Genomic DNA, 10,404 nt, shown 5'->3' with positions numbered 1-10,404 from the left:
CGCAGGGCCTCGTCGGATCTGGGGGAGACAGCGCCGAACGGAGCAGGCCGCGGCGGGAACTGCTAGAAGACGAGGACGCAGGAGCGGCGGCATGGCACCTCACCGGGGACAAGGAGAAGCTCCGACGGTGGTTTGGAACGCCAAAAACGGACTAATCCCGGGATGGGCGGCCGGGTCAGGGGACTTGCGGCGGAGCTCGGTGCCTCGCCTTGCTGGAAGACGAACAGGACGATGGCTTACTCCGGGCGGTGAGGAACAGAAGGCGGCAGCCATGGCAGGGACTTGCAGCGGGGCTCCCCGCGACGAGGCGTTAGCAGGGGAGGCAGACGAACGCGCTGGCATTGCGCCTCCTTCGTGCAGAGAACGAGCGGGCCAGGCAGGGGACCAGGCGCCCGATGGCTTGAAGGTGGCGCGGCGGAGGACATGGTACAAGTACCTTGTGTCTCCGGTAGCGCCGGGAGCGGCGAAAATAGACGAATCTGGTCGTCGGCGCCGGATCCGGACTACGGCGGCACGGACGGAGCTCGGGGACGGTGCTGCAACTTCGGTTGGTGGCGAGCTCCTGGTGAAGATAAGAGAGAGAGAGATGAGAGACCGGAGGGAGAGAGGAACAGAAAGAGAAGATGGGGAGGTGCGGTGGTGCTCATCTTGCTAGCTGCTGGTGGCCGGCGTGAGGGAGACGAGGTGAGGACGAAGCGCTCCGTTGGATGGTTTTAGTGACGGGAGGAGGGGCGGTGGTGCGATTGGATGGATTGATCGATGGAATTGGCTGGTGTGTGAAAACGAGGAGGGGTTGGATCCCGAGAGAGAGTAGGTAGGTGGCGGCGGCAGGAGGATGGAGGGGACAGCTCCCTAGAAATTAGGGTTCAGTCTGATTATATAGGTAGGGGACTGGGTAGGGACTAATCTGGTCCGTCCGATTATAATCGGGCGGTCGTAAATAAATAGGTTAGATAGCTCGAATAATAAAATGGGGATGTTTTGTAGATGTTTGGGGATGTTCCGGATCCAACGGTGACGAAAGTCCGAGTCGGGTTCGGGACAACTACCGGACGCGCGCGCGAGGAGGGCCGCGGGCTGACGAGAGATGTTAGGTTGGACCTGGCGGTAGGTAGTGGGCTGTGTAGAGGGTCTCGAGCTGAGAGAAGAGAAGAGAGGCAGGCCCGGCGACTGTTTTCGGAAACCGAAAACGTCGGACGATTTGACCGACTATATTGTCGCTATAATTATCCGTTGGGGCGTCAAACGGACTCCGAATGCGATGAAACTTGGCAGGTGGCCTACTGGCAACAAAACAACACCGCATGCCAACTTTCAAACCATACCAAGAACATTTTCCGGCCACTTATAAAATAATATTTCTGACGTGCCGCGAGCGCGTGCAAGTGTGTTTGGGCTCAGAACGGACAACCGATGGAACTGGGGGAACCCGGACGGATGCAAGTTTTGAAAACATGCAGATGCAATGCGGATGATGACATGGCAAGATGCAACACGCAAGCAAAAGACAAGACAAGAATAGCGAATAACTGGGAGACACCTGGCGCATCGGTCTCGGGGCGTCACACATGTTTTATGTCCGTGTCGAAAATGCAAAGGAAGAGTCAGGCTTGACCCCTTTCAGGGTGGTAAATTCAAGGCGCATGTGCTCATGCATGGTTTCATGCATGGCCAGTCTCAATGGATAAGTGAAGATGATGATGATGATGATGAGGACGTCGACGGGGCAGGAAATAATGACATGGGGCCACTAGACGAAGAGATGACCGATTATGTGCCTGAAGAGGAAGACGGCCTCGGAAATGTCGATGACGAAGAGGTAGTTCAAGGCATAGAAGACGCAGACATGCCATCGTCTTCGTCGCTACTAAGTTGAGCCATGCGGGACCCGCATTTTCGAGACCTGCTTTGTAAGAAGACGACGAGTGACAGAGCTGCTTCTAGAGAGGAGGCCAAACTGGCGCAACTGGAGGTAGACTCGATGGCTCCTTTGTATGATGGTTGCAATCCCGAGGTGCCCCGCTTGAGTTTCACACTAGAACTTCTAAAGATGAAGGAAAAAAACAAATGGACAGATACAAGCCTGGATGAGCTTCTGAAGTACCTAAAGAAGGTTCTTCCCGCGGGAAGCCTGTGTCCTACTAGTGTCGAGGAGGCAAAGAAAATCGTGTGCCCTCTTAATCTGCCACATATTATGTCGGTGTACTAGAATAGGGGTACTCTAGTACCCCGAACTTGTGCACGGGGAGTTGCAGCACCCCGCGGCAAGGCTTGACGGGCGAACGCCAAGATCCTCCGTGGTTCCCTTGGAGCCATTCAAGAACAAAGTATTTAAGCTCAGGAGACAAGGCCCCGGCGAGAGGAGCTTGCCGGGAAGGCCAACCAAGGCACGCCAAGGAACTTGCCGCGACGCACCACGCGCTCCGGCAAGGCGACAAGGCCCCGGCAAGAGGAGCTTGCCGGGAAGACCAACCAAGGTACCTCGAAGCCCGGTGAGTGACAAGCTTCCGGACCCGACAAGATAACAGCAGCGGCAAGGCGCTTGCCACGGCAGGCGGCCACTCTGTGCCCACGCTCCAGCGCATCCACCAACGTGTCGCTCTGGGGGCCTCTCCAGGCGCGCGTGGCGGGAGGCTGTGCAGCCAGCGGTGCATAGTGGCATGCAGAGCTGACAAGATCGCCATCGTGGCGAACGGTGGCGCCCCTAACGGTCCTTTTCTGCACTGTTTAGGTGACTCAGACGGGCATTTAATGCCCTTGTCCCCTGCCGTCAGGGTTAGGTAGGGTACACTGTACAAGCAACTGTACCAACCACCTCACTTTTTACATTTGTACCCTCCTCTGCGTTGCCACCTGTCGGAGACCCCTTTAGCATATAAAAGGAGGCCCATGCGCAACGTAGAGGGGGTTCGTACAGTTCGGTTTGATTCATTCGTAGCCCAGAAAACACTACACTCTCTCTCTAGAGCAAGAACGCAAGATAATACAACCAGACAAGCAGCAGTAGGAGTGTTATCTCTCCGGAGAGCTCCGAAGCTGGGTAAACTGCTCGTGTGCTCCACCTCGATTCGCTCTTCGTGCGATCTCCACCCCCCCCTGTCGAACCGAAAGGGGCCCGGTCCGCCGGCCCCATAGGTGTTCGTGGATCAGTTTCCCCCGACATCTTTGGCGCGCCAGGTAGGGGGCGTCGAGATTGCGTGAACCTGATCCGGCATTCACACGAGCTAGATCTTCATTCCCTTCATCAACATGCCACCGAAGAAGAAGACTTCGGCGGCAGCCGCTCCATCCACATCACTTCCACCACCGTTGGAGCAAACGGGTGGTGGAATGGACGCCGGCGGGAGAATGGGCGTCGACGAGGAAGCTTATGATGCTGCCAAGTCTAAGGACAAGGCTGCACAAACCTCAGCGACTGTACATGTTCCGCGCCACTCTCAGGAGGCGCAAGACCAACAGCGTCATGACGCTCGCAGTGCCATACACATGATAGGCCAAGACCAAGTTGGTGGATCTCGGGGCGCTCAAGACCAGCATGCACGCCAGCGTGCTGGCACGAGCGGGACACGGTCGCCTGGACGGGATACTGCTCCTTCTAACATAGTTAGAAGTCCGAGCATGTCCCGCTCCTCGCTTCGTCCGCCACTCCCACCCACCACTCCAGTAGAAGCTTTGGCGCGAGCTCAACTTCTCCTAGATTACCCTCCGACGTCGGACAAGATCGACGAATGGAGGGCCACCATTCAGAGTCTCATTGGCTATGCCAACGGCGACACTCCATGGCAGCCGAGCGTGTCGCCGCCGCGGCAGGGTTGCCGGGCGCGAGCCGGTGGTGACGAAACGGGTGGAGGTGCAACTACCATGCAATCACCACCCCGAAGGCCAAGATCACCGACTCGCCGGATCCACCTCGACAGTGGCTCCACCGCATCTTCGGATCCATGAGCTCGTCGCGATCAGCGCCAAGTTCTTCACGATCGACAACAAGAAGACGCTCGAACCCGCATCGAACGCCAAAGAGAAGCGCGGCATCAATCCGACAAGCACGCTGGGCCCTTTGTCGACATGCATGCGCCAGGGGAACCAGGCGATCTGCCGTACGCGGTAGGTTTCCCTGCGTTCACTCATGAGGTGCGGCAAGTCCAGTGGCCCAGCACGAAGAACTTCAAGCCAGACGTACCGGAGAAGTACGACGGCAAGACGCATCCGTCGGAGTTCCTCAGCATCTACACCATTGCGGTGCAGGCTGCCGGGGGACGAGATGAGAAGATCCTTGCCAACTACTTCCCGCTGGTGCTCAAGCCCAACGTCAGATCCTGGCTCATGCACTTGCCGGACAACTCCATATCCTCTTGGGCTGACCTGTGCCATCAATTTGTCGGCGCCTTCACAGGCGGACACAAGCCTCATGGCCAGGAGAGTGATCTTCATCTGCTCGCCCAGAAGGAAGGAGAGCCCCTGCGCAAGTACATTCAGAGATTCAGCAGTGTGCAGCACAACATCCCAGACGTCCACCCCGTCGCGGTGATCAGCGCGTTCCATCAGAACATGCGAAACCGCAGGATGCGGGAGGAAATGGCGATGTGCAAGATCAGGGACGTCAGTGAGTTATATGCACTGGCCGACAAGTGTGCACGTGCTGAGGAAGGGAGGAGACTCCCTGGAGAAAATATAGGAGCGGGAGGATCTGACAGTGAAGATGCTGCCCCGGCAAGGAAAAACCGGCGGCAGAACAACATGAAGAGGAAAGGCAAAGAGGTGCTAGTTGTTGAGCAGTCCGGCAACGGTGGTGGCGCCAACAAAGCCAAAGCTAGTGACTCCGGCAAGGAGGTAGCCGCGGAGGTGGCGGTTGCCAACAAGCAGGACGGCACCAACAAGCAGTATTCCAAGATCCACCGCACCAAGGGCCATGATCTCCAGAGCTGCAGGAAAGTCGAGCAGCTTGTTGAGCAACAGAAAGCTGAATACGAGCAGCGAGACAAGGAGAAGGCCCAGGAAGGTGCTGGGGGATCCGGTAAGAAACGTCCCGGCCGAGGAGGACGCCGCGGCAAGGCCAAGCAGCGGCAAGGAGACAGACCTCCTCGCGGCCGCGACAAGGATGAAGATGACGACGACGATGAAGACATGGATGATGAGGAGACTGATGAGCAGGAGTTCCAGAAAGCCACAGAGGTCCTATGCGTTGACGGTGGTGCTTCTCTGCACACCTCGCACCGCCAGCTCAAGCACTGGGTGCGGGAAGTTAATGCAGCAGAACCACCCGTCGAGTCACGCAAGCCTCTGAAATGGTCCAGCACGCCTATCATCTTTGATATTGAGGACCACCCTGATCGCATAACTGCGGTCGGCTGCTTGCCGATGTTGGTTTCACCAACAATCCGCAACCTCAAGGTCACTAAGATGCTAGTTGACGGCGGGGCCGGCTTGAACCTGATCTCCTCCGTGGTGCTCCAGAAACTCCAGATCCCTGGCAGCGAGCTCGAAGAGACCGGTACATTTCAAGGAATCAACCTGGGAAGAAGCAAGCCGAAGGGAAAGATCACGTTGCCTATAACATTTGGCAGCGAGCTAAACTTCAGGACTGAGAGGATCACGTTTGATGTTGCTGACATTCCATTACCTTACAATGGAATCCTTGGCCGTCCGGCACTCGCCAAGTTCATGGCAGCCTCTCACTATGCGTACAACGTACTAAAAATGCCAGGCCCGATAAGTGTCATCTCTGTCCCTGGCGACAAGAAGGATGCTCTTATCTGTGCCGACAAGATCTACCGGGAAGCAGCAGCCGCAGCAGAACGCAAGACACTTGCCGCTGAAGCTCCCGGGGGGAAGAAGAAGACCAAGTCCGGCAAGAGCTCTGATGCCCACTCCGGCAAGCGCACCTCTTCGGAGTGCTGCGCTACCGTCGAGGACGCACCATCGAGCTCCACCGGCAAGTGTAAGAAGGCAATGGCAGCTCTACCTGAGACCAAGAAGGTGTCCGCCAAGGAGGACGGCACTAGTGGTACCTTCACCATCAGCGCCACTCTTGACCCCAAATAGGAAAGCGCGCTCGTTGCTTTCCTGCGGGCGAATGTCGACGTGTTTGCGTGGCAACCGTCTGATATCCCCGGTGTTCCCAGGAAAGTAATTGAGCACCACCTTGCCGTCTGTCCTCATGCGTGGCCCGTCAAGCAGAAAGTCAGGAAGCAGGCAGTGGAGCGCCAAGAATTCATTGCAGAAGAAATCAAGAAGTTGGAAGCAGCAGGCCTTGTCAGAGGAGTGCTCCATCCCACGTGGTTGGCCAATCCTGTTGTCGTGCGCAAGGCTAACGGGAAATGGAGGCTTTGTATTGATTTCACTGATGTTAATAAAGCTTGTCCCAAAGACCCATTTCCTTTGCCGCGCATTGACCAGATTGTTGACTCCACAGCCGGATGTGATTTGCTTTCATTTCTTGATGCATACTCAGGATATCATCAGATCTTCATGGCAGAAGAGGATGAAGAGAAAACCGCATTTATCACCCCATGTGGCACGTACTGCTTCGTATGGATGCCTTTCGGTTTGAAGAATGCTGGTTCAACATTCGCAAGGGTAGTCCACCACGCTTTTGAGCCGCAGATGCACAGAAATGTGGAAGCCTACATGGATGACATAGTGGTCAAGAGCAAGAACAGGGCAACCCTGATTCAAGATTTAGACGAGACATTTGCAAATCTGCGCAGGATCAACCTCAAGCTTAACCCCGAGAAGTGCGTATTTGGAGTCCCATCCGGCAAGCTTCTCGGTTTTTTCGTGTCTCAGCGGGGAATTGAAGCCAATCCCGACAAGATCAAGGCCATTGAGCAGATCGAAGCACCAAAGCACGTCAAGGATGTACGAAGGCTTGCCGGTTGCGTGGCTGCTCTCAGCAGGTTTATCTCTAGATCTGCTGAGCGCGCCCTGCCATTTTTCAAAATTTTGAAAAAGGCAGGTCCAGTAAAATGGACTCCAGAGGCGGAGGCTGCGCTGCAGGACTTGAAGAGATACCTGTCCTCCACTCCAACACTTGTCGCATCTAAGCCGCAAGAGAAGTTGCTGCTGTATATAGCGGCAACCAATCAAGTGGTTAGTGCTGCGTTAGTGGCGGAGAGGGAGGCAGATGATGAGCCAGTAACCACGGCAGATGCATCCAGCGACAAGCAGGGGGCTTCGCCGATAAGCTCTGGTCCCGACAAACATGGATTTGCGCAGGAGCATGATAAGATGCCGAAGAGAATGGTGCAGCGCCCAGTTTACTTTGTCAGTTCTCTTCTGCAAGGGGCTAGATCAAGGTACTCTGGTGTGCAGAAGTTGCTTTTCGGCCTCCTCATGGCCTCGAGAAAGCTGCGCCATTACTTCCAAGCACATGAGATCACAGTCGTCACTCGCTTTCCGCTGAAGAGGATACTGCAAAATCCAGAAGCAATAGGAAGGATTGTCGAGTGGGCGTTGGAACTGTCAAGCTTTGGCCTCAAGTTTGAGAGCACTTCAACTATCCAAACCAGGGCATTGGCAGAGTTCATAGCAGAATGGACGCCAACACCAGATGAAGAAATTCCAGAGACAAGCATCCCCGTCAAAGAGGCAAGCAAAGAGTGGCTGATGCACTTTGATGGTGCCTTCTCGCTGCAAGGTGCCGGTGCGGGCGTGCTGGTTGTCGCACCCACCGGAGAGCACCTCAAGTACGTAGTCCAGATGCACTTTCCCAAGGAGCAAGCAACCAACAATACTGCAGAGTATGAAGGATTGCTTGCCGGTCTCAGAATCGCAGCAGACCTTGGGATCAAGAAGCTCATTTTCAGGGGTGACTCACAGCTTGTCGTCCGATGAGTGAACAAGAACTACCAGAGTCCATTGATGGAAGCATATGTTGATGAAGTGAGGAAGCTAGAAGAGCACTTTGACGGCCTACAAATGGAGCATATCCCAAGAGCTCAGAATAACATTGCTGATGGCCTGTCAAAGTGCGCCGCACTAAAGTTACCTATGGAACCAGGGATCTTTGTGCTCAAGTTGACTCAACCATCCGTAACACCATCAACTGGACAAAGCAAGAAGAGGAAGTTGGTTTCTGGTGACTACTTTCCGGCAGAGCTCCCCGAAGCCGCCGCCAAGAAAGTGCCCAAGATCAACACCAAGGATGCTGAGGGGCAGTCTGCTCCGGCAAGCCTTATGGTTTGTTCCATTGAAGCAGACGCTCCCGACAAGTTTTGCTCCGGCAAGCTTGCCGGGGAACATCATGCTCCGGCAGGACCGCAAGTCCTTGCCGTGGAAGCGGATGTTCCCACAGCAGCAGATGTGCCTTTAGTCCTTGTTGTCGAGCCACAAGCTCCAGCATGGGCACAGCAGATTGTCCACTTCCTTCAGACAGGAGAACTTCCCGAAGAGCAAGAAGAAGCGGAAAGAGTAGCCCGGCAGTCAAGTATGTACCAGTTTGTCGATAGCATACTGTACAGAAGAAGACTCAACGGTGTGAAATTGAAGTGTATTCGCCGGGAAGATGGACAAAAGCTGTTGGCAGAGATACATGGAGGCATATGTGGCCACCACATTGGCGCAAGAGCACTTGCCGGCAAAGCTTTCCGGCAAGGTTTCTTTTGGCCGACAGCCCTCCAGGATGCAACTGCACAAGTAACCAAGTGTGAAGCGTGCCAGTTCCACTCCAAACAGATACACCAGCCAGCTCAAGCTCTCTAGACGATCCCTTTATCCTGGCCATTTTTGGTCTGGGGGCTCGATATCCTCGGCCCCTTCCCCCGAGCTGTCCGGGGCTTTGAGTACTTGTACGTCGCAGTCGACAAGTTCACAAAGTGGCCGGAAGTGCAGCCAGTGAGGAAGGTGACAGCACAGTCAGCAGTCAAGTTCTTCAGGTCAATTGTTTACCGTTTCGGGATCCCTAACAGGATCATCACCGACAACGGCACGCAATTCACGAGCCGCACCTTCATGCAGTACGTCCAAGACCTTGGCACCAAGGTCTGCTTCGCTTCTGTTGCTCATCCGAGAAGCAACGGTCAAGCAGAGAGGGCAAATGCTGAAGTGCTGCGCGGGCTCAAGACCAGAACTTTCGACAGGCTGCACAAGTGCGGAAGGAACTGGATCGAGGAGCTGTCGGTGGTTCTTTGGTCGATCAGAACGACGCCAAATCGAGCCACTGGCCAGACGCCTTTCGCTCTAGTCTATGGAGCAGAGGCAGTTCTCCCCACGGAACTCGTATACGGATCGCCTCGAGTGCTCGCTTATGATGAGCTTGAGCAGGAACAGCTGCGACAAGACGACGCGCTGCTCCTTGAGGAAGATCGTCTTCAGGCTGCTGTGCGAGCTGCTCGATACCAGCAAGCTTTGCGCCACTACCATAGCCGCAAAGTTAAAGCCAGAAGCTTCGAGGAAGGCGACCTTGTTCTTCGGCGCGTTCAATCTGCCAAGAATTCCAACAAGTGAAGGCCGAAGTGGGAAGGCCCTTATCGGGTGAAACGAGTCACAAGGCCCGGCGCTGTCCGCCTTGAGACCGTCTTCGTAAGTTTTTCCCGTAGGGCGCGGTTGCCGGAACCCATTCCGGCAACCACCTTTTGTACAAGTCTTGCCGCTGTTGCATGTAATCCTTTGTACAAAGCCGGGCGCAGATCCCGTGCATAAGTAAAACCCCATGTGCTCCGCACAACTTGTCCATTTCATGCATTAGTTTATTTCTAGCATGTGTTATCTGACACTTTGTGCAGCACCTACATCCGGTAAGCAATAACGAGCCGAAGGGCTCCATATCATTATTTTCTCTTCTTTCTTCTTTTTCAACAAAGGAAAAGAAGGTTCCCTCGCACACATGTTTGCCGGGGGGAAGGAGAAGATTGTGGTATGGACCAGGCGTCGTTCAAGCAAAATTTTGCCTTGCCGGGAAGCAAACGACAGAAAAGCTAAGTTGCCAAAGTTTGAGCAATCAGTTTTTAAATTTTTGAGTTATCTTCCTCGAACGACCCTACTTTGTATGGAAAACCTGTGCGCGGAGGAACCAACTCGTGGCTAGTTGCGCCCTTACTTTGTTTCGAGTCCGCTCAACAACTTAAGTGTGCTGCATCTAGTCGCGACATGGTTTCTTGTCGGAAGCAGCGCCGCCAGCAGGCTGCTGACGTTTCGCACCCAGCGCTCGCGGCTCGGGCGCCTGCGCCGACAAGTTTCCTAGAAGCGTAGGGTAAAAACATACAAAGGAAGGAATCTAGTAGAGGAAATAACATAGCAATTGATAACAGAAATAAAGTTATATTACAAGATAACTTGTCGTAGCTCTAACAGACTGTTTTCATAACATGATTAGCAGCGACAAGGGAAAAGAAGAAATGGGCGGCCTAGTCTACGCGTCCGCCCTCGACTCTCTTGATCTCGCTCACCTTGTCCACAATGGGTGCG

Source organism: Triticum dicoccoides, chromosome 7A (assembly GCF_002162155.2).
Source record: "Triticum dicoccoides isolate Atlit2015 ecotype Zavitan chromosome 7A, WEW_v2.0, whole genome shotgun sequence".
Taxonomy (NCBI): Eukaryota; Viridiplantae; Streptophyta; class Magnoliopsida; order Poales; family Poaceae; genus Triticum; species Triticum dicoccoides.
Note: the sequence above shows the minus strand (reverse complement) of the source record.